At 44.2% G+C, this 26,779-nt stretch overlaps 1 long non-coding RNA gene across 3 annotated transcripts; it reads left to right on the forward strand.

Annotated features, from left to right (window-relative positions):
• Nucleotides 1-296: 296 nt before the first annotated feature.
• On the forward strand, nucleotides 297-25,731 carry LOC118289355. Of its 3 annotated transcripts, XR_004786058.2 has the most exons (6): nucleotides 297-471; nucleotides 5,645-5,741; nucleotides 9,979-10,099; nucleotides 18,270-18,487; nucleotides 24,554-24,750; nucleotides 25,541-25,731. It is a non-coding gene; the product is annotated as an uncharacterized LOC118289355 (long non-coding RNA). The 3 variants fall into 3 exon arrangements; XR_004786059.2 differs by lacking the exons at nucleotides 24,554-24,750; nucleotides 25,541-25,731 and adding an exon at nucleotides 20,827-20,935; XR_004786060.2 differs by lacking the exons at nucleotides 24,554-24,750; nucleotides 25,541-25,731 and having other exon boundaries at nucleotides 18,273-18,487.
• Nucleotides 25,732-26,779: the final 1,048 nt, after the last annotated feature.

Genomic DNA, 26,779 nt, shown 5'->3' on the forward strand with positions numbered 1-26,779 from the left:
GCCAAATTCCATGCTGATGAAGTGAAGCAGGGCAAAGCTACAGGATTTGGTAGGGACGTGGTCAGACGGACTCTGTGTATCACATCTAATAATATAACTGTTTTAACAAAGACGAGTGATCATCTGTCTTTCTATAAACGATCTATGTCGCGCAGCGTAATCTCGTCAGAGCTTCGAACAGACTCAACGTAAAAATTCAAATGCGCGTAGCTCAGCAGCCCATTGGTCAATCTGGGTGATTGACACGTCTAATCCCTCACAACAACTCCAATCGCTATCTGTGAGGGGGCGGGACCCACTGTGACGCACTTTTTTCCCCGACGCAATTTCTCGTTCCACTTCCTCTTCTGGAGACAACGAGGGACGGAACGGTCGGATTAATATCTTAAAATGACCAGCCGTCTTTGCGCTAGCTGACGGCAGCGCGGGTTCATGGATCAAAACACAACTTTTCCTGCAAATACTTCCAGGGTAAGACATCATTTGTGTATGTTGCTTGTGTTGATACGAACATTGGCCAGCTGCTTGATGAGCTGAATGTTTGTCTGAGAGTTTAGGGGAACTATAGCGTTGGAATCTGCACAGAGGCTGGGGGTTAGCATGAGATGTAGCTTGTGTTGTTAGCATGTTGGTAGCAGCAGCTATCAAGTCATGGTGAACCTACTATCATGTACAGTTATTGTGTTTATGTGATACAATGATTTAGTTGCTTGGTGATTTAATTGTGTATCATGTAGGTGTATATGGTTGATATTGGCGTGATGTCCTCTGTGCATTATGCTGTATGGATATATTATAGGCCTGAAACTAACCATTATTTTCACTATCGATCTTTTGTTTAATCGGTTAGTTGTTTGGTCCATTACATGTCATCAAATGGCAGAGAAATGTCAACTGTGTTTTCCAAACGCTGAGATAATGTTTTGTTTTTGTCCACACACCAAAGGTATACTGCGTTTACTGTCATAGAAGAGCAACGAAATCAGAAAATATTCAATTAAATATCCATTTAAAAAGCTGAAATCAGAGAATTTCGCTTAAAAAAAAAAAATCAAAACTACTTTAGTTGTCGATTACTACAGATCAGAGGAGCCGCGACACATAATCAGGTCCCTGTTAGACCTGATGATGTTGCTGATCATGATATCATCATTCTGGCAGGTTGTCGTTGTTTTTTTCCAGCTTGACCAACTTCCCAGAGACAGAGAATTATTCATGGTCATCATAATTGCACACTTTCATTCATTGCCTAGTACAAACACAAGATGGCCACTTCAGATTGTCCGACAAAACCTCTGCGAGCCCAGTTCAGGGCAGCGTTGCTCACGGTTTTATGACGTGCACAGTGAATCAAAAGGACAAATGTACAATTTCAGACAGTCAGTTAAGCCAGGGATCCAATCATTGAATATAAATCCCCCCCGCCCCCCTTTTTTATATATATATATTACAGCTGCGTAAACTCATACAATTTCATCAGCCTTGAGAATGGGAGATTCTGATTAATCCCTTCAGTCATACAAATGGTCTTCAAAGGTAAAGGTTTCTTAAACGGGTGGTTATGTGTGTGTGGGAAGCAGCGGGGGGATTATGCAAACTTCACAGTGATTAATTTTGGCCTGGGACGTATCTCCTGTGATGGTAGCCGAGGAGAGGAGCATATTGATTGATTGCTGCTGGGGGTGCGGGGTTCTGCACATTTACTTTTTGATGAATAGGCTGTCAGGGCCACGAACAACCAAATATGGCCCCGTAAATGAATGTTTAAGCGATTATGGTATAAGTGTAAATATTACACATCCATTAAGGAGGATTACATTCGGTGCCACTTTGAAGAGGGGAGGATATAAAGGGGACGAGACCGCAGAATATCCCACAGTTGAGGTTCATGGAGAGATGTGCTTTTAATCTGCATGTGTAATGTTTTTAGAATTCTAAATAGGAAGGTCCTTGACATTAATCTGTGCGTGTGCGAGTGTCTGCGCATGCATATGTGCGCGCGCACGTGTGTATGTTTATGTGGGCCGGTGTGTGTTTTTCAAGAGGGCAAGCAGCTGAAGATGTGGGCTTTAAGTTGACAGAGCATGCCAGTGCATCCACCCGCTCAAATTACCGGGCGCGATAAAACGCATCTGGGGCAACGCACTGGAGGTGAGAGTGGGAATAAACGCCTGCTTCAAAGATGATTTATGCTTAGAGCGTATTAATTCCTCCATCTACGAAAAAAAAAAAAATCAATAGCACCATGTGCAACAGGAATACATTTGTGTCACCGCTTGGGGACGGGGAAGTGAAAGCGGCTCAGAAGCGGGTTTAGACAATGCACATCAAAATGAGTAAAACCCAGTCAACAACTATACTAGTTAGAAGGCTCATTATGGAGAGCTGCCAGTAATTAAGGACTCTCTCTCTCTCTCTGTCTGTATAACCTTCCGTAGCTCTCTCCACCTCGCAGTGCCATGCAAATTCAAAATATTTTCCCAAAGTAGCGCTTACGTAATCTTCAAACTTTTGAAGCTTCTGCATTTGATCACACTAAAAAAAAAAATGCAAATGTATTCACCCTATCCATCATTCATTGTTCCAAGTGAACACTATCCATCTTCTTTTTTTTCTGGAACGCGATCCCCAACATTCGACCCTCAATGGCAGCAAACTATTTATATGGCAGACGGACTATTTTGCTTGATTCGTAATTATTTATTGTGTTTAAACTCACACATGGAAGCAAGTAAACACAAGCTGCTGTTGGAGAGCAACTCACACACACACACACACACACACACACACACAGGAAACATACTCATTGTGAGCGACACACAAAGGGATACACAAACAGATTTTTCACTGGGAGAAACACAGTGTGTGTTTTCTTTCTCAGTCTGTTATCCACATTATGGGCTCGTTCTGTGAATATTTCATTTTTTTTTTCTGTCCTTTAATGTCTTGATGTGGTTTCTGGAGAAAAAAAACCTAAAACATCTTGACCTTTGCCCTCTGCAGCCACTTTATCTGTTGGGACAGTGTCTGCGAAACGCAAACGTGCTGTATCGCAGAGTTTTCCATACATTTCCATATCCCCAGACACAGTCGTCTCGCCCTCGCGTTGCCTAAACGATAAACAACGGGGCCTCTGTTTGCTGCCGATCTTTTGAAGAGGAGACAGACGGAAGATCAATAAACCCGGCACCCTCAATCCCATCTGTAGGCATTGGCTTTTTCTTCTGTTCAAACCCCCCCCCACCCCCCCACCCCCCCAAGCCCACTCTTTCCCCAAATTGTCACTCCGTCATCACATCCCCCATCAGCCCCTCTGGTGGCTCGATCCTCTGCCTTTTGCTCACGTGCCCACAACCCTGTTGTCGTCCTTCCAGCCACCCCACCTTCCCCTGCTCTGTCCTTTATTGCTTTATGAGAAATATAATCCCATTGATCCAGAACCCGATGGGAAGCGTTGATCTGTAAACAGACGAGTGTTCAATAAGAGCTGCCCAGTCCTCTGGAGAGAGGATGGGGAGGGATGATGGGTGTTGGGGTGTGTGTGTGTGTGTGTGTGTGTGTGTGTGGAGTGTTCTTGGTTCAGCTGGTACAGGAGAGGTGTGCTCGCAGCAGCCCATCTCAGGGCTGCTGCGATGTGATGATGGTGGTGGTGGGGTGCCAGTATCTGTGTGTCTTGGCATCATTTATCAGTTTTTATTGCTTTCTTGTCCTGTTGCTGGTTGCCAATCGCCGCTCACCTGGCCCTCGAGCTCCTGGTATAACGCCGCTCCCATCCCTGCCGCAGCCTTCGATCAAACCATGTTCTACTTGTGCAATTAAAAGTCCGCCGCTCAGGGCGAACAGATGAAGGGTGTGACATTTTGCTTTTGACTGACGATGAATTCAAAGTGACGGACCGGACAGACGCATCCAGGCACGGATATGGATTTATTTTTTCCCCTTCTATCCCCACCCCCCCCGCCTCCCTGCTGTCTTCCTTTGCCTCTTCCCGAGGTGATGGGGCCTAGCAGTACGGGAGTGTGCCCCACACCCCACTTCATCCTAAATCATTACCTGACAGTTTAAAAGGGCACAAAGCAATGGATGGCTTTTTTCTCTCTGTGTTTCCATGGTTATTTTCTTTCTCTTAACCCTCTCTCTTTTGTGCCTTTGATGAAATGAGTGGGTCCATCTGTACTTACGCTGCCTCTGTGTCAAGGTCATTTGTCACCGAGAGAGTGAGGCACACACTCTGAAGCCAGATGGAGGTTGTTGTGTGTTTTTTTTTCTACCCCGCTTGCTGATGTGTGAGCGTGTGAGAGGTTGCAAAATTAGGACTGTTTCTATCCATCACATTTTTAGCACAGGGTCAGTGGTGTCATTTTAGTCCCCTTCTACTCCAATACAAGATTTACCTCTTCCATCTAAATTGAACTTAGGTTAACCTGGACCGTCTCTAGCCACAGGTGGGGGGCTCCCGATGCAGTAATGGCTTTTTGTGGTCAGGCTATTGATCCAGATTTAGAGGATGCTTCGAAGGGTTACTCGCACGGTCCGAGTCAAAAAGCTGAAACCTTTCATGGTTAACCATAAAATGTTGGCGAAAGAGCTCTGACGTCCAAGTGAGTCACCCGCACTCTGATATTCACAACTCCAGGGACGCACGCTACGAACTGCACACCGTCCGTGCATCAACACCGAATTTATTTATCAGCAGAAACTGCGGCCACATTAAGATTGTGTGTTTTTCACACCGCAACCACACATTCAATGATTTTTTTTTGGACAATCAATTCTCTCTCCAATAAGGGTCAACAGACACATACCACCAATAAGGGTCAACAGACACATACCACCAATAAGGGTCAACAGACACATACCACACACCTTGTTAACCTTGATAACCTGCTTCTAACAATGAGTCAAGGCTGAGATGATGCTGCAGCCGTGAAAAAGCTACAGTGCGTGTAAACATATCTCTCAAAAATATATTAAGGCCTAATTTAAATGCATGTATTTTAATTGAATGTAAAATTTTGATTACTCTGACTCAACATTAATAAATAATAATAAATGTAATGTGATAAAAAAGGCTTTTATTAACATTGAATACATAAACCTGTTTCTGATTAATTAAATTTTTTTTGTGATAAATATATCATTTGTAAAACTGGTTATTGTGTTTTTAAAACACATTGGGTTTATTAGAACTATTACATGCATTTCAGTCTAGCTTGTTTCATTCAAGTTTGACAGACAAATATGTATCACATTAAGTTTATTAGTTGTGAAAATGTGTGATATCCAAACGGATTGAAATTTTTAAAATACAATAAAAATGCATCAATCTTCGTGTTAGGCCTAAATATTTTGTGAGTGGAATAGGTGCAGTTAGAGTAAAAAAAAAAAAAAAGGCGATATAAACATATCATTTTGATGAATTGGGTGAAGCTGCAGGGAAAACAAACAAAAACGAAGCTGCCTGCCAGAAAGCATTAATCTTTAATCCAGCATCGGCACATTCACGATATTGATCAGAACGGTCCAGGGAACCAACAGAGATCTCAAGGTCAAAGGCACATTCTTGCTGATGACATGTAAAACAAACTGTACAGTTGAAGAAGGTTGACATCGAGACTGACCCCGCTGAACTCTTCTGTCGCAGGTCCGCAACGGAGTGTGTGCCCACATGAAAACTCCAAATCTGGTGACTTGAATCAGCAACCGTCTCATTACCATTAAAGAAGCAGCCATGTTTCCAGGTAAGCCAGCACAAGGACCCTTCAACTGGTCGACCAGTGCAAACCCCACTGTGCCACTGTGTAAATCATAAGGCGATCCACATTTTCAGCCCAACTTTGGTCCACTGCTTCTCAAAAGGTCACAAATAGTCCAAAGATGACGCGTACGCAGAGATCAGCAGGTCTCACTCTGCTCCAAAATGGGGTCAGCGGAGGTTCACGGTGCACCACCGCAAATGTGGACATGTGTTGTTATTTCCAGTTTGACCCACGACCCATCACACAACGGGCAAGAAAAAGCTTTTTTGATACACAATTGAACTGAAAAAGATAATAGAATAGTCTCTTTCTATTGAATGAATGGAAGAATCCCAAGGGGCCAGCCATCCATCAAACACACACATGACCAATCAGGACGATTGATCCCGAATTATCTCCAGTCAGCAATAATCAGGTGGCTCTCCGGCTCTGAGCGTACTGTGCCCCAGATCCGAAGACATTGTCCCACTTTCAGACGGTAACAGAAATGTGTTGGGCAGAGGATAGCAGAAAAAATGAGTCCAAGAAAGTGCTGGCGAAAAGCAAAACCTGACTCATCAAACAAATATGCAATACTACTAAAGCATAATTAGAAAAAACAACAAATGATCCTTTCATGTGAGAGGTTTATCAGGCATGTGTTTTGTGTTTCTTTTGGAAAAATGAGTTTTATCTAAACTTGTCAATTGTCCAGAAAGGATTTTCTCATAAGAGCAGAAGCCCCCCCCAAAAAAACAACCACCAAGAAAAAAATTAAAACAACAGATTTCCCCAAAGCTCAATTTAGATATATCTAATTATTATGGTTGCTGAGCCAGCTGTAAAGTGCCTTCATCGCTCTTTATTGTGTTGTCTTATGTAGCCCAAGTTGACAAGTTGTTTGTTTTACTTGCTGTCTTGCATTTGATGTGTGGAAATCAGTCCATTTACACGTGTGATATTTGTCTGTCTGTCTGCAAGCATGGGAATGCAACAGCTTTTCAGTGCCGTCGTCATTTAAACATCTGCCAGACTGGACGAGGATACGGGCGCGCAGAGCAGACTCGCATCTATTCCAGCTGAGAAGCAGCTGCAGTTTGCACACCTCAGGCTAACTTTGGGTGACACCAACAAACAAGACGGTGCCACTTGATAGATGCCAGTTTCAAAAGTGTTACCGTTTACTAGGCAATATCTGGTTAGGGTGTATCGGTATGAGGGTAGGATTAGATTTAGAAAAGTTCCCCTTACAACAAGCCTCCCTACAGGTTTCAGCTCTGCAGGTTCTGCCTCTGTCACGCAGTCTCCCGGCATTAGCCCTGGCCCCTTGGATTCAACCAAGTGGCCAACTGCCATTTTGAAGCCATGAGTTTAGCATTTTGACCAGCACCATCTCGTTTTTTTTGGAACCAGATGTAAGAGCTGACTGAGATCTCGTCCACTGCGCGCCCACCTACACCTGCAGCCGTGATAAAAATAAAAACCTGCAACCGTAATAAAAAAACCTGGTAATAGCTGTCAATCAACGCTCCAATGCATACGGTGCTTCATCACCTATTTTACTCTAAAGGACACCACAATTTACAAATTAACATCTCGTTGTATTGCAGACGACTTGAAACTAGAGACTGAACCAGAAAATGTTGACTGACGTTATAAATCAAGTGAGAAGTAGAGTCATTTTCTCATAGACTTCTATAGAAAAGGATTTCTTTTTTCAACGAGTGGAGTCGCCATCTGCTGGTCATTCCAGAGAATACAGGCTTTCAGTCACTTCCGCATTGGATTCATTTTCCAGACACGGTGACTGTACGTCCGTTTTTATATACATGTCTATGGATTCAACTCGAGTATAATCAATATGCTGTGCAGCACATACACTTTTATTTCCCTCGGTGACGTTGAGTGGGATGAGACTATTAAAATGTCAAAAATATATTTTCTCTCCTCACGTTCACATCTCTATCGTCCACAGCGTGTGATATCAGTGGGATATCTATATTCAGAAATCTTAATTTGTGGATATGTGTTATTCTCATATTTCCAACCATCAACCAACCATCACGTTGGTGCTGTGATGGCTCTTCAGACTACTGATGACTTTTGACAAACTTCCATGTCACGTTTCTCTAATTTAATGCTCCTTCAGACATTTAAGAGTTTTGCTTAAAAGACATTCAAACTAATGTTTTTCCCAAAAAAGGTAAACGTAGCTTTCCCTTTTCTCACTCAAATTAGTCCATAACCCTTTCGGGGAAACTTCTGAAGAGGTAAAAAGTTAAACAATTCACTTCCTTCTGGGGAAGACGAACAAAAAGAATCCAGACACAACAAAAAGGTTTGGCATATAGATGGGACGGCCAAATTGTGTGCGACATCACTAACACGGATGATTGATATGGAGACGCCTCACAGGTCTTTAGCCTCTTATTTCGGGGCGTTTGGTTGTGTCGGGGAACAAAGGTGTTCAAAGAACATGAAGTTATCTCTCAGAAGTAACCTCTACACAAATGCCCGAGGCTGGAGAATACACAGAGCCTTTTTTATTTATTTATTTATTTTCACTCACTTACCTTTTGATTTCTTTGACTATCTTCAGTCTCGACTGCACCTCCCCACGGACCTCTGAGCTTTAACTGAAGGACTGCAGGCTTTACTTAATTGTTTTGTTCATTAAGTGTTTGTGTGTGTGTGTGTGCGCTCACGTGTGTGTGTGTGTGTGTGTGTGCGCGCGCGCGCGTTTGTGTGTGTGCAGCCAAAGGAACCTGGGGAATAATCTCAGATTGATCCATAGACATTCAGCAGAACTCCCGGGCTGTTTTGGCACCTGTGCAGATGGCAGACCTTAAAATATCAGTTTCCGTCACAGAGGTGATAGCTCGAGAAAGTGAAGCACAGACTCCATAATAAAAGTCACACCGACGCGTTGTCAAAGGAGAGCGAACACAATGTGCAATGTGTTGCCAAGGTTCTTTAGGCATGACATTGTTGGAGTTCTTTGACTGTGCAGACTGTGTGCAGACGGAAAGATATAGAATAGCTGGAATAACAGGAGCTGTTCCGCCCACATGCTGAGGTAATTTTAATGTCGCTTTAAAAAACAAAGCAAACACATTTTGACACACCTAATCCGTGACCCACAATGCCTAAACAAAAAAAAAGAAGTAAATTAAAGATTCTCGGATGGCAACACAGTTCACTTTTGTATCTTCCATTGTAAGTATTTACCGAAGGTTTCGATGCTGAAAACATCTTAGAGAGTGACCTTCTCACCAAGATGAAATGAATTCTCACAGTAAATGTTGCAGTATTTATGCAAAGAGAGATGAACAAGTGAGTTCCCCGGGCACTTATCGGAAAGATCAGGATTTTTGGGTGCAGAATCTTACATCTAACAAGTAATCGGATAAAGCCCCATAGCATGAAGGTTTGATTAACAATGGATCAGACCCATCAGCTACTACTGTATTAACTAACTATTCACTCACTGATCGCTCTGTTCTCACAGGCACATTTGGAGTTTGCAAATGAAGAAGTGACATACGGTATTTACCACTTGATGGTCATAATTTCTGAAACAATCTTCAATTTCACTGAAAACTAGAACCCAGACATATATAGATTTTGTTCTGTTTGCAGCTGATTTATTTCATAATAGGAACTATACATAAGTGTGTTATCATACCGAAGACAAGCGTGCATGAAAAGTGAGCTGATGATCCACAAACAACTTGGAAATAAAGGAGCAGAATGGCGACGTAGTGCACTCAGTGTTGGCATTATAATGCATCCTCGGATTCTTATTATGTAAATAAACATAGTTTTGGTTGGTCAGTGATTAGATTTACACTTTGATGCTCAGATTCTACAATAGTAAGTCTGAAGTTCCGGAAAAGTTGAGGAATAAATGATGATTTTTTTTGCAAACAAAACACGATCGCGTGCCTCGGTTCTGTCTTTTAGCAGTAGGTGTGTAAACGTCTCCAAATTAGATAAAGGGCCGGGCCGAGGTGCAGTCATTACTCCGTGCCGTTATTTACGACCACCTCGGCTGTCGGGATGTTCCAGTGCTGATTAGTTTGTCTCTGATTAGTTTGCCAAGCACCTGTAAATCACTCTGAACTGAAGGAAAGATGAAATAAAGTACTGTATTCGCCACGATCAGATTACTAAGTGCATGTACATGTGCAGGATTAGGAACAAATATATTTAAAAAATTAATTCTGTGCCCCTTTCTCAGCTCAGTGGAGAAGAAGAGGTCGGTGCTTCAGACTGTGGCCAGTGTTTGAAGACGGAGAAACACCGGCGTGAACCGTCTTCTGCCTTCAGCCCTGCGGCCAAACTCCATCTCACCTATTCAGGTCAATTGTGTTGTACTGTTATATTTTTCCTTCTACACATTTGTCCATGAGTTGTCGTTTTTTTAGTTCTGTCAGTGGGTCTGTCGTTGCAAGAAAGAAAAACAACATTTCAATAACTATTCAATGAATTTTCGTGAAATTGAATGCAGTCATTCATGATTTTTCATCCACATGCATCTTAATAATTTGCTCTCTAGTGCAGCTATTCAGTCTTTCATCCATTAAAATTTGATGAGAATTACAGGATTTTTCTATACCATAATCACATCCTGCACGGGAAGAGTATGGCATCAGAGTTACTCCAGATTCTTTTGGGTACATTGTCCAGTGATTATTATCCACCACAAATGCTGCATGTTTGATTTAGGACCACAGAATGTCTGTCTGATGGTATTTTGTCTAAAAGCCGGCACTGAGACTCAGCAGCATGATATTGGTGATTTAAATGAAAGTGACACTGGACAGGCAGGCAGTCAGCCTGCGTGAGAGGAGAGGTAGAGGATGCAAAGAGAGAGAGAGAGAGAGAGAGAGAGAGAGAGAGAGAGAGAAAACGCGGAGGCAGGGAAGGAAAAGACGGGCGGATGAAATTACATCTGCGGGTCTGTTAGCTTTAGCAGCAAGACTCTTGCAGTGTGATGTCCCGTAACATATCCCGAGGGTCCGTGAGGAATAAGGAGTGAGTAAACCTCACATATCAAAGTTTCCTTTCTCTCTCACATTCCCTGTTATTGCTCCTGTGCCTCTCCTTGACAGCCCCCGCGATTCATTTCCTCCGGCCTGAAAGACGGGAAATGAATAGAAAGGCTTGGATATTGTCAGGCACTAAATGGGAAAGCAGTTGCTCTGGAGACACAGTGCGGCTGCAGGTAGGAGCGGCGGGTTTAAGATGCCACTCAGTCCCACTGCACGGCAGCACCTGTCTCACATGGCTGTAGGAAAGCACGCATCAGCGTGGTTTATGCCTGAGTGGGATATTCATTTCTTCGCTGTCAGAGCGCGGGATCCGTACACTTCGTTTTACACCTGACTCTCAGAAGGAGAGGGATTTTCTTTTTACACATTTGCATTTAGCAACAAACCCCCCCCCCCCCCTGAACTGACTATAATGACTTTTGATAACTACACCTTGACCTTTGATTTTTCCAGTTCATCCTCCAACCGAGACTGTCGTAAGTGCAGCGTCATACAATTAAAACTGGCTACTGGTCAAGTCAGTGTGTTGCCCGCAAGACTAATCCGCAGACAGTTTCAGGAGTACGTTGAACATAACCCCGTTGATGTTTCCTTTACACCTGCTTAGATGTCGGTTTATTTTGTGGATTAATCGATTAGTTGTCTGGTCCATAAAATGTCATGGAATGGTGAAAAATGTCGATCGTGTTTCTCAAACCTCAAGATGATGTTTTGTTTTGTCCACACACCAAAGATGTTCAGTTTACTGTCATAGAGGAGCAAAGAAACCAGAAAACATTCACATTTAAGAAGCTGAAATCAGAGAATTTTGACTTTTTTTCTTCATAAAACTGCTTGAACCGATTAAACAATTATCATAATAATTGGTGATTAATTTAGTAGTCGATTACTAATCGATGTTCATAGTGTGGAACCACAGAACAGACACTTCAATCTGCTCACATGCTGACAAACTCCCACGGCAACATCTTACTGTATCGTGAATGGATATCACGTGGATGAGGAACAAAACTGAAAAGCATGATGAAGATCATGAAGGTGGGATGTGTTATTTCTGCGTGGATAACATGCGATTTCAAAATAAAATAATTCAATTCAGGGAAAAAAAGCATTGTGGTGTTTGGAGACATGCATGTTTGCTCTCAAGATTCGTCTGAATAAAAGATTTCATGTGACTTAAATGCCTCCATACATTTTCATTCGGGTTGAGCGCCGGGCCGCACAGCGCCCTCGATTGTCAGTAATATACCCCGACAGGCACAAAGCGACCAGGGGGGACAATCCCGACTCTGAACCGGGGGGGGGGGGGGCGGCTCTACAAGACGTGGTCTCACACAGGGTGGGAGGGGCTGTTTGTGTTCGGCTGGTTCAGCACAGTTTGTGACCTTCGTCTCTCCACATACATCCATCGGGCCCCGGCCTTTTTTTTGGTGATAGCATTGGTATAATACCGGGGTGCGCTGCTCGGCGTGGCTGTGCCTGAGGTGGCCGCCTGCTGGGATTTGGACTGTCCCAGATGTTCAGAGAGTGAAATGAATGAAGCTCTCGTTCTCTCTCTCCTCTCCTTGCTTCACCATCGGTTGAGCAATGAAACACAAGACTATCTAATATGCATATTTCAAGTAGCGCCGCTTGGTTCCTTCGCATGTCTGGCTAGACGTGCTCAAGTGGAGATGTCGAAGTGGGAGGCTGATCTGGTGATGCGGATGAATGCATATGTTTGCACAGAGAGGTTATAAATAGGGTCGAGCTCCTGATAATATTTTGAGTCGGTGTTAATCAGTGTTAAGATGGTGAATAGGATAAGATCAGAGATACAAGCCCCGTTACCTGTCAACAAAAAAAAACAAGACATAACCCCGCGGAGTAAGATATTTCCATTCCAGAAATATAAAAAGATAAATCACATGAAAGCAAAATGTGCATATAGTAAATAATTGACAAAAATCTTTTCGAACTATTTACTAGTTTAAAAAATTCAAAATGTCAATACCTAATTCTTTGTTGTAGGGCGGTTTACCTGATTTGTTTTCATTTGGAGCATCACCATCTTTTGCCATCTCTCATCTTGTTCAATATTTGCTCCGTTTTCTTCTTTGCTGTGCTTCCTTGGCTCAAGGTTGTGAAAAAAAACGGTGATGTTTTATCGTGATAGGTGCCATTCAAACCCGGCCCCTGCTTTGAGTGAAGCCGAGGCATTCACACATGATTCCTGAGGGGGGGTTGTTAAATATCTCACGGCTGATATGAAGTAAAAAAAATGGGGAGAAGAGGAAATGAGTTGACCGATTTATTGAAATGGGAGATTGCTAAATTCAGAGAGAGAGAGAGAAAGAAAGAGCTGCAGGAGTAATTCGGTGGAGGAAAAAAAAAAAAAAAAGGTTTTGTGGACACAAGATCTGTGCAAGACAATAGACTGAGAAATGGAGATCAGAGAGAGAGAGCGAGCAGGGGAAAGGCTGCAGCGAGCATGACAAAAGGTTTGTGTAATGATGTTGTTCTCATTACTGACCTCGGACTACCCCGGGGGTGTCACGGATGAAATTTCATCCCGAACAAAAAAGACTCAAGTGGACAAGATCCGCCAGCGACACGCATCACTGAACTGGTGCTGATTTCTTTTTTTTTTTTTTACTGCTGCTGTTGCCACGGTACAGTCGGTGTTACATGGTGTTAAGGCACTCGTGATTACATAACCACAGCACCCCACTGTCAATTTTTTTCTTTTATATTGACATAAAACTCATTTGGTCAATGTTTCCCCGTATCAGCGGTAGCGGATTCACATCACAGAGGAGCAGAGACTTAACCTCGATATAAAGGGAATATAGAGGCTCCCCCGATAACATTAATTGAAGGTGGCAGCATCTGGAGGGGACGCGTCTAATCTAGACGCGCACACGAGTGAACGGCGTGCAGATATTGATCTGCACTCAATGTTTGTTGGCAGAGTTAAAAAAAAACAACAACTAAATGAAATGTCTGTTAACGTCAGTATACCGGAGAGTGCGCTGCCTCGTGTGCATCACTTTCTGTACCACTCCACTCCACCGCGCCGCGGGAGACATTACCGTTTGCGACACAGGGGATTACGAAGTAAGTCTGCGTGAGTCTGCGTGAGTCTGCTGCTGCTGCTGCTGCTGCTGCTGCAGAGCTGGGAGGACACTAGATTTAAAAGTCTCCGAGCAGGGGACGCCGAATTAAACTTTGCATGCGTGCCATCCTTAATCTGTGCCCCTTCTCACATTCCAAGAGAGAGTGTAATTAGTCACGCGGGTGCCGTCTTCTCTTTCGGAGAAGTGACACACACACACACACACACACACAGAGACACACACACACACACACACACACACACACACACACACACACACACACACACACACACACACACACACAGAGACACACACACACACACACACACACACACACACACACACACACACACACACACACACACACACACACACACACACGGGGCTAAAGTCAGGATTACTGCATGTGGACAAAGTGTCCAACAAAGACGATGGGCAGCTATGACACACAGCGTGTCCCCATGACCGCCGTCGACGATCACGACATTTTCTCAAGCGTTTTTCCCACTGCGGCTTTTCTGACAATCAACCCACCTGTAAATCACTGGGAGAAACACTTACGCTGAGACAACAGGGTGTCACATGGAGACACTGCAAATAATAAAAAAAAAAAGGATACATGGCAGTGCAGCTTCATGACAACCCTCTGAAAAGGAGGGAGCGATTGAGATCTGTGCCTCTGGGGCCACCGAGTCAGAGGAGTCAAGTAGCCCCCTGTAGACGAGCCATATGGCCGGGGAAGAGCTTCATGGGTGTATATGTGTGGCGGCGAGCACCATGCCAGTCCCTCTGCTGATTTCTCATTACCGCGGAATAAATAGAACAAGACGACAAAACAGTGGCCCCGTTGTGTCATCGTAGCCATTCTAACTTCGGTGTGAGACAGATGGCACAAACTAAATGGCAAGATTTGAGTAGTTGGGGGAAACTGGGCAGTCGCACTAAGCACAACAAACAGCGGACCGAGACCAAGAGAGAGCATTCTGTTCTGCTTTGTGAAGAACACCGCGATTGTATCTGTCTTTGTTACCTGTTTTGGGGCGGCTGCATGACAAAGTGTCACATTTCCGAATGCCTGCACTGCGCGCTTGTTCCATGTGGCAGCGGCATGGGAGGCTGTAGGGCGGTCACGGGGAGCAGGAGGACGCCAGGTATCCTCTGAGGTGGCTGACGGGCCCGGCAGGCAAGGAGAGGCAGACAAGAGCGGGATGCAAAAGGCTGAGGCAGAGAGGCTACCTGTAAATATAGCACAGGCAGGTCTGAAGCTTTGGTTTCCATTAAACAGCCATGTATCTCCCAGCTCCTGGCTTTATTGCACCGTTGCTTCGGGAGCGGGAGCCCAGAAGGCTCTTCAACATTATTAGCAGCTCGACAGTACATAATCCCACAGCAGATTCTCGTCTATCTTCAGACCAGACTGAGATATACAGAGAGAGATGAGGCCCGAGAACGGGGGGAGGAGGGGGCGGCGGTTGCAGAGAGGGAAAAGAGGGAGGGAGGGAGGGAGGGAGGGATGGTGGTGGCGGCGGCAACGGCGGCGGCGGCGGCGGTTGCCAGTCTTTGTGAGCGAGTCCAAATCATTGTCGCAAGGAGACAGAAAGAGAGGCAGGCGCACATTGTGAAGCCTCTGTGTTTCTCGTCAGGGTGTCAAGCTAATTCAGTGACAGACACCAGATGGTGGCCCGCCTCCGGAGGTCCCACGTGTCTCACTAAGTCATGAGAGCAGACACGGTGCCAGTGCCCTCCTCCTCTGCCATTCCTTCAGAAGGGGATGCAGCCACCTCGCTGCGTCCCCCCCCCCCCCCCCCCCCCGATGTCTCGGCCTGGTTCCACTCGTGATGCCACTGGACGCTCTCAGGTGGCACCAGAGAAAACTGATACATCCAACTTTGTTCTGTGGAAGAAAAGAAAAAAAGAGAAGCTTTAACTCCCAAGCATCCTCAATCATCATGTTCACAGTCAGAAAAAACAACAGCAAACATAATAGCTTTAATTCATCATGTTTGAGGGTCGCACAATAAATCCGGCCTCGCAGACCAGACACTGAGTCATCATTATTAACACAATATGAGAGAGGCGCAGCACTAGACCTACAAACGCAAAGACGACGCAAGCTCACTTGTTGAGCGTGTCATCTGTGGACATTTATATGCAGATAGCTTATGTGTTAATTAAAGAACAAATTAATGAATATGTGAACAAGACGCTCAGTGGATCCAGGAGGTGCTTTCACATCTAAAGATGCACCAGAGTAACTCATCAACGACAGAGGCCCCAGAGATTTGATCAAAGAATTTTTCTTTTTTATGTTTCACTGAGGTAAGAGCGCCGTCTTCACTGTGAGAAAAGAGATGTACAGTAACAGTCACCATTAGTATTTGTACGGACGAGTGTAGTTTCTGGAGTTTGTTGTTGTTTAAATTCACGCTGTTAGGTGGGACCAGACCACATGGAGTGCTAAATTAATTTCTGCAAAACAACATTATTATCATTATAATTAGGTCTTTGATATATTGTAATATGTGAGTGTAAACAAACTAGACGAGGATAGAAGTTGAGGAAAATATGATCGCAGTGAACAAACTCTTAATTGAGCGTGTGGTATGTTTTTTTTAACCATCAGGACGGCGACACCCCACAATTAGAACCACTGCGCACCCCAGCTCATCAAACGCCCGTGTCGTTGACGTCGCGTCACACGAAGGTGAAGATGCGATCTTAATATCCTTCCGCAAAAAGGTCTCGTTGGCAGTTGACTTCTGTGGTCGTCGCCGCGATGCGTTGGCACCGGGCTGTTGTTAGATAATCACTAGATTAAAAGGAAGCGAGGGACAGGCGGCGCCACGGAGCGGACGTGGCATCAAAACACCCCTCAGAGCACAGGCCTTTCTGATTTTGTTGCCGTGGCGCAAAAAAAGAAAGAAACAACCATCATCATCATCATCATCTGTGCACTGCGTGATTATAGGCCACTGATGGCACAAACGAACAGTGTCAAACCATCAAACCACCCCTGACTATTTGTTCTCCGCCGGTTGAACCTGTAATCTTGCCCACATGATTTTTTGTTGTTGTTCTTTTGTTCTCCCAACCCTCTGTAGATTCAAGTGATCCGGATTAAAGATCACATCTGACAGGTGCGGAAGCAAGTGTTCGAGGAGGGAGATGTGTAATTTAGTCACATCTATGATATAATCTTAGTGCAAGGTGGAAGAAAGGGAAAGGAGACGGCATCATTTTTTTTTCTTCATCTGCACAGACTCTCATAACAATCCACTCCTCTAGTAATGATCACTTCATGTTACTTCTATGCTAAAGATAGTAGTGAAGTGTTCCACCTCGGGGCGAAGAGCCTACCGACTGTGCGTGTCATTGCTTCACATGTATTTTGCCTCGTAACCCCCCTGTGGGAAAACCCCCAGCTGCCTCGGAGCTGGCTGCTCTGCTATTCTGTCTGGCAAGATTACTACCGCCGCTCACCACTTAGCATCTGCCCAGCGTCTCCGCCGCATTTCACATCTTCCCCACTTATTCCCCCCTCGTCTCCCCCTCCCCTCTCCTCGTTCCACCCCCCCTACGCTCGCTCGACCCGTCCCTCCTCTCGCCCCTTCTCTTGCACTCTTTAGCGGCCTCACGGCTGGCTGGCGTGACATTTGCCTTTCAGACCGGGGAAGAGGGACCCACCTTCATCCAAACTCTGACCTTTCTCCCCCCTTGTCTCCCTCTCTGGTGTCACTGACACACTCACAGCCAATTTCACTGACAGTCACTTCCAGAGACACACACACACAAAAAAAAAGCGGGAATACAATTATAATAGAATTCAAGGTGAGGCTCGATTGCATATTTCGTATGTAATTGACTTGTGTTTTGGAGTTTGTTTGAGCAGGGTTCCTCTATCAAATGATCTTTACCTGATAACCTCTCTGAACACTGCACCCAACTACTTAATGCAGATAACTGCTGCAGCAGCAGGAAAGGTTAATGAATGCTCAACGAATACCACATAGCACGGGCCACTTTGGGCCATTATGTATTCAGCTTATTCAGTGGCTGGCCTACTGATGATCTACTGCACAGTTTCTGTCCACAGCCGAGGTGCTAGAAATATCCTCTCGAGGTGGTATAAATATCTCATTATGTCCGCGCCTTAGCATGTGAAGGACAAGTGCTTAAAGTTTACACCCACGGCATTATTTCTCTGCTATAGTTCGCCGACTACTTTGCCAGCGGCAGTTAGAAGGTCCGACACAGTGCCAACATATGGTTTGCCTGACACGTCAAAGCAAGATCCACCACCAAAAAATCACATTGTCAAAGCCGTGATCTCCCTTTCTTTCTTTCTTTCTTTCTTTCTGTCTTTCTCTCCTTCCTTCCAACAGCAGCAGCAACGGCAGCATCGGGATACTGGTGACACATATGGCCAATTATAGGTTGAAGTGGAGAAGATGATGTGAGTGGAAAGCTTGTTCACACGTGGCGGGTGTCCAGACGGCCAGGAGCTGCAAGGTGGAGGGCCGTGGGAGAGAGAAACTCATCAATAGCTGAGCTGAGCTCCTCTCCTCTCCTCTCCTCTCCTCTCCTCTCCATTCATCTGCAGGTCTGTGGCAAATCAAACACCACTTTTTAGCCAATCAATACTGCCCCCTTAACTCCCCTATATTACTCCGTCGCCGGAATAAGGCAGGGAGATTCAATATTTAGTTCATAAATCATGCAGTGAAAAAATGTCAACGGGGTAATTGTGGTTTTCTAACACCCTTTAAAGGAAGACAGATTTTATTAGTGGGTTAACGTATCCTTGGCGACCCCCATTCCTTCTCATTATGGGCCCGCGGAGGCATCATCAAACCCTTAAATGTTAGAGCGCTTCTCGGCGGGACCCTGGCCTCGTTTCTCAAATATAACACCTCGGCTGAAAATGCACACGCCCAAACAAAGTGAGTGGCACTATAAACGTGAGGTAGCCTACTCATATTTCTAATAAACGACAGGATTGTTTCAGTGAAACTCGTTGTCTGGGCCTTAAATCATTTGTGTATTACTTTACTGAAAAAAATAAAAAGGCTGCATTCTATGCACAAATACATGGCACAAAAAATGTGGCGTGATTGCCTTATTAAGCTGCTACAGAAAACAGTTTTCTATAAGTCTTACTCCCACCCTCTCTCTCCCCGTTTCCCTCTTCAATGAATTTCAATTGGCCAATAATTTCCCACCATATCCCCAAGTTACAGGGTTTTTGTCACATCTTTTAGTGATTAAATGGATCGATTTCTGTTCTCTGTGGGTGATTAATCCCGCGGGGTTAGTGAGATTACAGAGACGGAGCCAGAGAGAAACCCTCTTAATGGATTCACACGGAGAGAGCCTTCCATTCACGGGGCTAATGAGATTGGATTACAGGACCGGGGCTTCAGAGTGGAGAGGAGAGGGAAAACTCAAAGGAGGAAAGTCATGTCCAATGGGATAGAAGCTAGGGGGAAAATATGAAAAGAAAAGGGCTTTCATGAAGAGGGAAAAAAAACAAACCCCACAGGAGTCACATGCGAAGAACGACGTCACACGGCGTGCTGTTCAACTGACCCCTTCATTCTGTTCTCTGACTGAAATCTCAACCCCAACACCTGCTCGGCCGGTGGGGGTTGGTACCTCACCTTTTTTTTTAATCTCGTGCGATGTTCTAGCAGTGCGACCTCGCGTATGATTGATCATGGTCATTATTAGTGAGTGGGAAGGGGCGAAGCAGTGTGAGGGATCGCTGCAGCGAACCACTGCAGGGGCTAAAATCATCTGGGTGCAGCACACGGCCCAGATGTTTTAAGCTGTGGGGAGCTGGAGCGCACCAGGTGCTGCTGGGGGAAGTGATGGTGTTCCCATTTTGGTGCGGTGTCAGTGGGCGGGGCGGGGCGGGGCGGGGGGGGGGGCCTGGAAAATCGTAGGCTCGTATATCTCTGCCCCACAGCTGGACATTCAACCAAGAGGGGAAGCCGCCGTGGCTCTTGTGTTTCCAGAGCACTGGATCTCAGTGTCACGCCCCCGTGGCTTTAAACCCTCCTCTAAATCTCTGTCAGATCTCCGCAGGAAACAGTGCAGTCGAGAAAAGCGTGTAGTCGAGTTTTAAAACACATGTATGACCCACGGGGGGGATCAGAGCCCCCAATCACAGCTGGAGGTCATCCGTGTTACTTTGGAGGAAATAAGAGCCCGGAGCTGGCGGAAGCTGGTTACTACAGGTCACTGCACAGACGATGGCCCCGTTTCATCGGGCAGCGTATAGACTAAACGCCCACAGTGTGTAACAGCATACAGAGTGGAAAGCATTGTTTAATCTTCCTCTGGTCTCTCATTGGATCTCTGGTTCTGACGTGTGTATGTGTCTGGATATGGTATTTCTGTTTGCTCGGGATCACATCTTGTCACTGAACATCAGCTGTTTGTTACAGCTGGAAAAGGGAAGCTCTCCACACTCTGAGCAAAAAGTGGAGAGAAGTCGTTCGGCACTTAGAAATGCAGAGCTAATTTTTTTGTAAGCAATACGCCATGAATAAATCAAATCCGAAAGTTTGTATTTGGTTAATTTTTAATGCTGCTGGAAACACACACACACACACACACACACACACACACACATGCACTCACTCCACAAGGCAAGACTTTTTTCTTTGCACGGTTTGTACACTCACTGCACAAGAGAAAAAAAAGAAACAACAAAATTAGAGAATTTATTAAAATTCTTTTTTTTAATCTCACAAAAGACTCAACCAATAAATACAAGAGTAATGTATACTTAAAAATAAATGAGCGCCTACCTGTTTTTCATTCAATATTTGCATAGAATTGTGTTATAACTGGTGAAGGAATCCATGACACAAACAAACAAAACATGCTTTGTGAGTGACCTTGACCTCTAACCTCTTACCACCAAATTCAAATTAGTTCACCCAGGAATCCAAGTGGACGTGTGCACCAGATGTAATGGAGTTCCCGACAGGCTGCGATACGTCAAAGTGACCTTGACCCTTGACCTTCGACCTGGGAGCTGAGGTCTGGTAAAGTCTGATAAATTGCCTCAAGGGGTGTCACCAAACTTATTTTTTTTCTTCCTTTTTTCGCCCCTCTGATATTTCTGGGGGGGGGGGACTTATTTTAGATATTATTTATTTAGAATTTTACATAAAAAATAAACTCAGATAATCTGTTTTGTCGGGACTTTGTGGATGTGTTTTGAAAAGCACAGAGACAAACGGAAATACATAAATCTCGGTGTTGCATAAGCAAAACTGTTAAACAGAAAGTAATGTTAGATTTTTGCCAAAATATACCCTATATCTGGGGAAAACATATAAATATTCTAGGTTATTATTTTCTTCACACAGATGTTCATAGTTGTTTTACTGACACAAACAGGTGTAACTGTTGACTTCAACAAAATGATAAGTGATGGATGATGGTGATGAAGTAAACTGGATGAAATTCTGTTTTTATTAAGTACTAAATTATGTTAAGCTTGTGTGTGAAAAATCCGACTGTAGCTGTAATGTTATCTTCCAGTAAAATGCAAACAAACAGAGGGTGAAATGGTGAAAGTGGTTTTCCATTTTTACTTTCCTGCATAACATTTTCCTTCCTCGGACAAAAGAATGTTCGAATATTAGGGCAAAAAAAACACACACACACACAGAAAAATATTTGCTTTGAAATAATCAAGTTCTAACTCGCGCAACGTCTCCGCGGTACTAGCACTTAGAGTATGAGAAAACAAAATTTACAAAAAGCTTTTATGACTCACAAATCTGGGTGAGCTGTGCTACTGCGCTAACCCCGGGTGATTTTTTTTTCTTTTTTAGGGCGGGGGAATTGAGTCCAAGGTTAGTTTTGTGTCAAACACTGACGCCAGACATTGCAGTTATGGGGCTAATTATGGATCAACACCGGGGGATTTCTGCCTCCAGTGAAAGCTGCTCTCGTGGAGGGGGGTTAGTCGAGCTGCTGACTCTTTAGTCGAGCTGGTGTCTCAGTGAAGCACAATGGGGAAAGTGGTGCACACGCACACGCACACACATACTGTATATATACACTCACAAAGGCACTGCAGCTCTGAAAACAAGTGTAAGCCTGCGTTTTTTACAGTGTAGAATTTCTCCAGGTAAAGAGGCGAGAGTTTTCCCTCAGTGCAGAAGCCATTAGTCAGAATGGAGGTGATTTATGGGTTGTCTCCTTGCAGAATTTAAATTAACTGCCAATGCTGTATGGAAGGAGGAGGAAGGGAACCACTGCTTTTTGGGTTGCTGCCCTTTGCTCTCTCTCTCTCTCTCTCTCTCTCTCTCTCTCTCTCTTTTTCTTTTTTTCTTCTCCCACTCTGTCTCTCTCAATCTCACGGGAGAAATTTGGAACGATTTTTGGATGCAGGTGTGTTGTCAGGTGGTCGACTTACTCATGGATGTCAGCAGATTTCACTGGAATATATGCTCAGCCAAATAAAAAAAAACATATATTTTTTTCACCCCTTTTTCTCTTAGCGGAAAAAAAAGAAAAGAAAAGCAGAAAACTGAATCATTAAAAGACACATGTTCCTATGCAGAAGGGGCAGTAGTGTCTCATGGACCAGGATGCACCAATAGAACCGTCTGCAGGCTGCGGTAAAAGCGCCTCACAAAAAAACTGAGCACAATGATTCACTTATTTTTTAATGATAAATAATAAATATGTATCCAAATGGGGAGATACTGCATCAGTAATCATGGGTTTTTCTCATTATTTCAGGATGTACTCTCCCTGCTCCCCAGATCCATATTAATGATTTTTATATTAATGATGTTTTGTACTGTACTCCCTCCTCCCTGATGGCTTCATGATATACAGAATAACTGAGCTGGGAGACGGGTCCGCGGAGTGACATGGGAGCTTAAGGGACAGGAACTTCCATGGGAGTTCATCAGAAAATCCCTCCTTGTTGCAGATGATTCGTCGGGTCGACTTCGTATGCATAAATACATATTGCATAACGCTTAATCCTGCATGAACAGCCGTTGCCGTGAGACAGACGAATGGCGGGGTGGGAGGTTGACTGGGGTTGGAGGTCGGGAGTCAGGGGGCCCGCGGGTGACTGGCGGACAGAGGGAAGAGGGCGAGCGGAGAGGATGACTCCATGTGACATTGTACTGTAAAGCCCATCAAGTATTTTACATGACATAATAGTGCTGTGACTGTGGGTTCTTACCAATTTCATTGTCTGTATATTTTCATACATAGTTTTACATAGATATAGTTTTGTTTTTTTCTGTTTTAGTCCTTTGGTGATGTATTTCCAGAAGCTTTATTGCTTCTATACTCCCACCCTCTACCTTCCCACACACCACGTGATTTTTTCATCCTGCAGTTTCAATGAACTCACAGCGAAATATGTGAAGAGATCATTATGCATCGGTTTTCCCGTATAGAGCCTTGACCTTTTGTGTACTTAGTGTGCAATTATTGCCTTCTAACTCAGTTATTTTAATATGAATATCACTACGCAAGGCAATACAATCATCATTTAGCATAATTGCCAATAATTTCCGGGTTTTCAGTGCTTTTTAAGGGCAGAGGGCAGCACAGTTAGACAAAACAAAGCAAAATAAATACTTCCAGTATGAACCTGGACTTGTGGAAACCCAACTAAGATTAAATAAATGTGTGTATATATATATATATATATATGTGTATATATATATATGTGTGTGTGTGTGTATATATATATGTATATATATATATATATGTGTGTGTATATATATATATATATATATATATATATATATATATATGTATACAGTTACATAAAATCAGTAAATTAAAACTTTATTTTCTCGTATATCAATTGATGTTTGACGACCTTATCCATGATGACGAAGGTCCAAAATCACAAACCTTTCCTGAACCTTTTGGCCTAATCGTAATGAAATCGTGAGCATCCCTCAACTTTATCTATGTGCTTATTATTGTCACCATGACACTAAAGGTATAGGGACAAAGGATTGATCTTTCTAATGAGATGACTTAAAAAATTACATATTCCATCTTGTTGAAAAGCACCTAAACTTAATCTGTATGAAAAACACCTAAACCTCTTTGAATTGCCATTTGGTTTTTGAACAGATTAAACAAATAAGACACAAAATGTCAACATTTGTGAGCTTCAGAGGAACTGGAAGCAAGTTTGTGTTACTTTTCACCGAGTTCCAGGCGTTGTCCTCAAGTAAAATCAGCAGTCTTCTAGCTGTAGCTACACAAGACATTTTAGTCCCAGGAGATAGTCCAGAGTTCCTGGAGAAAAGTTCCTGCAGTGGAAACGCAGCTATATTCTTTACGGACACGAGCATGACATCGCTCTTCTCATTTACCTTTTGTCAAGAAAGTAAATAAATGTATTTACGAAAAAGGGCAAATTATTCTTTTAAACCTGAGATTATCGAATTATGGGCAGCACTTCACTGATAAATCTTTGGCACCTTAAGCCTTTTAAATCACCGGTGCTTTTCACAGCCTTCAAATAACAAGCATGTTTTTTTATGTGATAAAGGCCTAAAACATTCCTATGAACACTCTACATGTCCTCCCTTTGTTTCTCACCTCTGGGGGAGTTGTCTCTTTCTTCACAAGCTTGATTCCCTTTCCCCGAAGACAGAATGAATCCCCCGGTGGTTTCTCTGCTGCAGCCCTGCCACGTTGGGGGCAAGACCAGTCTCCGCTGGACTGCGGCGGAGGTTTTGACAGGCTCTCGTCTTCAGTGCCTGGGTGAAGGAAACCACCCTGGGACGTCCCCTGGGTCACGCGAGAAGAGGGAGAGCAAACGCACCAGAAGAGAGTAACACGAAAGAAATGGTACACCACAGATCACTCAGGTTTCAGTAGAAATTGCATGGAGATTGGGTTTGCTTATCTATGAGTGGTTTGCTCACAGCTCATATAAATGGTGAATGAGCTATTTTAAACTCCTTTAAGCTATTTTACGTGAACTGCATTTCACACACAATTCACTGTCACAGTTAAAAACGCAGCACATTTATCACCGGACTAGATTTTGGACCAACAGGGTCAACATTTGACTCGCACTCATCAACAGGGACATACTGTACATATGAACTTTGAATTGCGTTGACCTTGTAGCAATAGAACTAGTCAGAGGAGGGAGAGAGGTAAGAATCATTTAATTTACAGTGTCACAGCTCATTTTAAGATAACACAGATTTCCTCTTAGGTTCCCTCTTATCAAAAAAGTAATGTCACTATGCATAGTTTATTGTTGTTCAATGAAATGATGCATAGGAAATCTTAACATGATTGACTGCAGACGATGTGGCAACCCACTGTGACGTCACTCATTGGTTTGTGAACTGCTGTTTGAACCCTCGAGTTTAGCATTAGAATTTTTTTAGGACTGGACCAGGTGACTACACCCATTTTTATTGACAGTCTATGCTGCAGACTGAGGAACATGTTTGATAATAGGAATTTTACTAGCTGTCAAGACTAAACTAAGAGCACCATTTCTCTTTCTACCAATGCCAAATGGTAAACGTGCATAGAGCTTCAAATCTCACAGAGCAGATGGTAAGTATTGCAAATTTAATGTATCCAAGGATTTAAATTTCTGACCTTTCTTGCGTGGCAGGATTCAAATCAGATGCGAGTGGAGGAGGGGAGAGGAGAGGAGAGCACTGTGAAGGTGTTTAGCAAGGAGATGAGTTTTCACTTCACGCTGTGAGTGACGCTGCCGACCTGGCCGAGGTGGAAAGGTCATCCCGTCATTTGGGAGCCTGGAGGGAGAGAAGTCAAGACCGAGTGAAGCCACGACCGGCCCGCTGCAGGCAAGACTGAGGGAGCATGAATCTCTCACACACACACACACTCGCGCACACACACACACACACACACGTCACCACATTCATTATGATACCTGGATATATTAGCCAACCCTGCGGCATGTCAGCCAAAGAGCAACTCCGCAGTTTCTCACCTCCCTTCGTTCTGCCGATGGAGGACAAAGAGTTAAACAACAATTTCCCTGGAGCTCTGCTGCTTAGTCAAGGAAAAGGACACAACGTGTAAACAGGGACTAAAGGATCAAGCCACGTTCACGGATGGCGAAATCCAACTCCCCTGAACATCACCACCAAATCGTTCCCCGTGCAGTATCTTAACTCTTGGCTGACGACTGTGTCTGTGTAATCAGCTAGTAAATATTTCATAATCTTACAGAGCATGCGACTGTAATCACCTCACTGCACTGAAAAGTGCATGCGATGTAAGGCAGATTTGATTGTGTGTGACATAACATGCAAAGGGGTTGCAGCATGTCATTATCACTTTAGTTGTGAGGGTCAACCGTGCAAACACGAGGTGAACACCAGACTAAACTCGTCTTTCAGTGCACGAGCTCTGGTTTTGCAAAGTCAGTAGACGGGGCAGACGACGGGCTCGATGGAACCGCGGCTCCCGCGCTGAGGAAGAACACATGGCCTGAGGGGGTATTCTCTGTGGGGTTTGTGTGTGTGTGTGTGTGTGTGTGTGTGTGTGTGTTGCTCTTTTCCCTCCAGAGTCATGTCCTTCACTGCTTCTGCACTCACCTGGATATCCTGTGCGTTATATTGCACGTCAGCAAGAAATCACAGAGGCAGAGAAGGCTTAAAGCAAAAACATATACATTTTCTCTGCACACACTGTATACAAAACAGCTCCTCCCCAGACTCGAGAGTTGCCCTCTTTCTCCCCGTCTCTCTCTCTCTCTCTGTCTGGCACACACACGCACACACACACACGCACACACACGCACACACACACACACACACTTATTCCGCAGACAAAGGGGACAATTCCCCTCCAAACTCAGCCTCTTTTTCTCTCCAATTTT

The sequence above is a fragment of the Scophthalmus maximus genome, chromosome 17 (assembly GCF_022379125.1).
Source record: "Scophthalmus maximus strain ysfricsl-2021 chromosome 17, ASM2237912v1, whole genome shotgun sequence".
Classification (NCBI taxonomy): Eukaryota; Metazoa; Chordata; class Actinopteri; order Pleuronectiformes; family Scophthalmidae; genus Scophthalmus; species Scophthalmus maximus.